This window comes from Limulus polyphemus, unplaced genomic scaffold (assembly GCF_000517525.1).
Source record: "Limulus polyphemus unplaced genomic scaffold, Limulus_polyphemus-2.1.2 Scaffold1738, whole genome shotgun sequence".
NCBI lineage: Eukaryota > Metazoa > Arthropoda > Merostomata > Xiphosura > Limulidae > Limulus > Limulus polyphemus.
Genome location: NW_013667348.1, coordinates 102,882 through 107,994, shown reverse-complemented (window position 1 = coordinate 107,994; position 5,113 = coordinate 102,882).

Here is a 5,113-nt window from a genome sequence, read left to right as displayed (position 1 = left end):
TTCTTCCTGTTTCTCCGATGTAGAATTCTGGGCTGTTATTGCATGTTATTTTGTAAATGACCTGGTATTGTGTGATTCTAAATAATTTTTGTTTAGTAACGATTTTAATTTAGGGCCGGGTTTTTGAGAGAATTTGACGTTGACAGGAATATTGTGTGGCTCAGCGGTATGTCTGAAGGCTATAACACTAAAATCCGGGTTTTGATGCCTATGGTGAGCACAGCACAAATAGTCCTTTGTGCTTAACAAGAAATAAACAAACAGAAACGTAAGCCCAAAATATGCTGTGCCATTTCATGCACCATTAAAATATCTGAAAATAGGAAAATAGATTGATTTGTTGTTAGTGTACAACATGACTCTACCCTAACCATACACTAATTTGGGGTTTCTTCCCCCTCTCCCCACCCTTGCCAGTCAATAACATCGGATAAAGTTTAAGAATCAATCAATAAATGATCAGTACTGATCATATAAGATAGTCCTCTAACAAGAAGTTATGTGACAAAGTTTTAAACCAACCAATCAGTAGTTATCCGCTGATCGTAACAGATAGCCTTGTAACAAGATCATAAAGTTTAAGTACCGGCCAATCAGCAGTCAGCAACTAATGATATTGGGTAGAGTAGTGTTATATGATGAAGTTTGAGAATCAGTCAATCACTGGTCATTATTTCAGACGTTATATACTATAAGACTTAATGTCTCATAAATTACTCTTATAAATAGTGTTTCATTTGAGCTAAGATTTTGCATGTTATAACTCCGCTGAACTGATGAGCGATTGGCCTCGTCTGCATCAAATACAGCAGATAAAGTGTAGTTCAAATGTTGACATAGGTTTAACCCTATTGAGCCAATAGAAAATAACATGATTTAACTCACCGCCAGTCTTATTGTGACGTCATTTCACTCTGATCTCCTTTGATACACGTTCTTGAAACAAACATGAGAACAAGGGAACGGCAGGAAGCTACACCTTTCATTGTACTTTTTAACGGAAACCAGAGTGCATTTATACGAATTACATTTCAATCATATAATACAATCAAACGATAAAGTATTTTGAAATATCGAAGTAATCAACATACTAGTGATAAAAGAACACAATGTCATGTGTAGCAGTTAGTGAAAATAGTTGAGCAGAAAAAAGAAAACTGTCAGAAGTGTTGATATTGGAGAAACTAGTTTCGACACATTCGTGTGTCCTCTTCAGTTCCATGTTGTTTTCAAGTTTCCCCAAGTACAAGAAATATACTAGCTTTTAAGATAATTATAAGTCGACAGTATAATTACAACCACGTAATGAAAATTTTAGACAATGCATAAAAAATAAAAAAGTAAAGACATTTATCTTAAACCCGCGAATACAAATTTGATAACACAAATATACCGATTTTATTATGATATTTGTTTTGTTTTTTTTTTGGGGGGGGTCGTATTATTTTTTTACTTATTTGTTTGTTTGTAAGTTAACACGGGTATCGAAACCCGGATTCTAGCGTTGTAAGGCTGCAGACATACCGCTGTGCCACTGGGGGACATTTTTTTTTACCTATTTTATTACTATATATAGCCATATATATGAAAGGTGGTTCTGCACCGATATGAAATTATTCCAAACCCCGTTTTAAATTGTAATCTATATAAATATAATAGTACTGTCTGTTGTGTCCATGTAACTACTTCGCAGGGTGTGGATGGATCTTCACCAAAATTGGTATTGAGGTTTATTAGGTCCATGTGGGGATACATACAAATTTTCAGTTTTGCGTTTTTTATGGACGTTTTTTTACCACTACTTCGCTTCCTATTGATGGATCTTCACCAAAGTTGGCATGAAGGTTTGTTAGTTTCATGTGGAAATACATGCAAATTTGCGATTTCACATTTTGTGTCTTGCAGTTTTTATGGGCGTTTTTGAGTGTTTTTTTTTCTTTTTACAATTACATATAAGGGAAGCAACTATTTCATGTCATAATAATATTCTTTTATTGCTTCAGTTGTTTTATTGCTTGCAGGTTGTCAAGGTGTTCGTAGGTAGCATCTTTTGATAATTAGAAACGCTCATCATTATAATTAATTTCAATGCTTTAAATCATTAAATACTTTACGTTCTCAATTAAAATCAGATTAGTGATAGTGCCTCTTTTAGTGAATCAGCGATAAGTCTGAAGGCTTACAACGCTAAAAGCCGGAATTATATACCCGTGGTAGGCACAGATAACCTACTGTGCAGCTTTGTGCTTAGCAACAAACAAACGAAGAGATCAGGAATCACATAATTCCACTACGACATTCTTTATTTTTTTACGATTCCTAAAAAAGTTCCATTTCACTACATGATGGCCCGGCATGGCCAGGTGGTTAGGGCGCTCGACTCGCAATCTGAGGGTTGCCGGTTCGAATCCCCGTCACACCAAACATGCTCGCCCTTTCAGCCATGGGGGCGTTATAATGTGACGGTCAATCCCACTATTCGTTGGTAAAAGAGTAGCCCAAGAGTTGGCGGTGGGTGGTAATGACTAGCTGCCTTCCCTCTAGTCTTACACGGATAAATTAGGGACGGCTAGCGCAGATAGTCCTCGTGTAGCTTTTTGCGAAATTCATAAAAAACAAAAACAAACACTACATGATTAAGAGCTCTACCTCAGTTAACGGTGTCTTTGACTGGCTAGATAATCAATTTCATCGTGTGTCTTGCAGCCGAATATAGATCTCTATGATTCCTGCGATGCTATTGTGTTGTTGTTGAATTTCGCGTAAAGTTATTCGAGAGCTATCTGCGCTAGCCATCCCTAATTTTGAAGTGATAGACTAAACGGAAAGCAGCTTGTCAATGCCACCCATCTCCATCTCTTGGGTTACTCTAATTTAGTGGGATTTAACCGCCACTCTTATAACGCATACACAGCCTCAAAGTGCGGAACGCGAACCACGAAGTCTCAGATTCACAGTCCGTCACACTATCCACTATGCCACACTCGGCTTTCTTGCGATGTAGATGTATTTCAACTGGCTTTAAAGTATTTTTCCCTTGGCACCCTTTTGCGCGAAGTTATTATTATACGAGGAATTATTTTTAATTTAAGAGCTCACGAGTGCAACGCGCCAGACCTCATAGAAGCGAACAGAAATTACGCCCGAGTTACAATTAACATGTTTACAGAGAACATTTTAATATAATCAAATAGCTACTTTTCTGAAATTTAATTTTGTCAATTTATGAATGCAACAATGACTTTAAGATTTTTAGAAATCATGTTGTTTTTGCTGTGAGTTAGTTAGGCTTTAAAGTTATTTGTAAATTGTTTTATCATACTGCGATTTATTAGAAAATAAAAATTAATGTTGTACATCACAGTTTTCATTAAATGATCAAATGTAAAATGATCAAAACTGAGTTAAATGGAATGTGAGGACCGTTTTATCTATCATAATACAGTCTAAAAATAAGTCAAGTATATCATTTGATAAGCCTTTCAAAAGGGTTGACTTTTAGGCATCCACTACGAATGTAGGAAAAAGTCACAATTTGAAAATTTATGTTTATAATTTTTTAACTTCATAAAATTATTGAGTTATTCCACTCATTCATGCGATGATTGATCTCATATATGCCTCTTTTCATATAATGTTACATATCATGTATCATACTTATTAGTGCAATAAATAACTAGCTTAAAAATGTTTTTGTTGTATTACTTTACATTGTGTTTGGGTATCAAAAAATGTGATTTTTTTCTAGCCAAAATTGTGAACTTTTTCTGTGACTTTTTATCCGCCCACCTAGCCTGTCATGGCCAGGTGGTTAGGGCGCTCGATTCGCAATCTGTGGATCGCGGGTTCGAATACACGTCCCACCAAACATGTTCGCCCTTTCAGCCGTGGAGGCGTTATAATGTTACGGCCAATCCCGCTATTCGTTGGTAAAAGAGCAGCCGAATAGTTGGCAGTGGGTGGGGATAACTAGCTGCCTTCCCTCTAGTCTTACACTGCAAAATTAGGGACGGCTAGCACAGACAGCCTTCATGTAGCTTTGCGCGAAATTCAAACAAACCAAACCGCCCACCTGCACTACAACGTAATTTACTACAAGTAATTTATTTGAAATATTTTACAAAAATTACATGGTACTCAAAGCCGCTTTATAGGAGTTACGTAATTGATCTGCACTTTAAACTATACCATAAGAAATTAGCTCAACTGTATCCGAGTTATCCATGTTACAAATAGTGTCATACGAATAAGCTAACGTCGGGGGTAGGAAGGGTTGAGTAAGTGGACACTATAAAATTATCTGTCTCTTACATTTTAAATTTAAGGACATTTTATTCGTAGACAAAAAAAAAAAAACTGCAAACTGACGAACGTTTAATTTAGCTGATCCGTACGAAGGATTTTGAAAAGGGGGGGGGTGCGACTTTCCCAGGATGTCCCATTATTTACTCCAACGCTGGGGCCCCCACAATTTCAATATAGAAATGAAAAGTATGCATATTAAGGTACTTAAAACTAGATATGTAAGGCTAAAATGGTGCTCAAAGAAATCAGATTATACTGGTACTCATAATGTAGGTCATCAGAATACTTTTTAAGTAACATGACGCAATTCATGAAGGATTAAATATCATAAAATGTAAAAATCATACCCACTGACACTCACGAATAATGATTTGCTGCGAAATGACGAATGAACAGTAAATCGATGAAATTATATTGGTATCTATAATTTGTATGTAATGCTTATACTGAAGCGACACAGAAATCAGTAACTTATATCAGCTTTGTGAGAATGACTCGCAATATACAAAGAGTAAAGAAGTATGTAAACACAGTGACATTTTTTAGTGTTCACCATGATATCTATCAGGGTGTCTTCTTATGCATTTACTATCAGGGGCCCTTTTGTAGATTTACTAACAAAGGGCCCTTTTTGCCCATTTATTATCAGGTATTCTTACCCATTTAACTATCTTTGTATTAGGTCGTCAAGAAATTAATGTCGCTTTTTTTAGATGAAAAACCCGAACAACTTATATATCAAAACAAAACATTTATTGAATAAAATATTACTCCATTCTTATCCATGATGCTTTTCCATCTTACAATC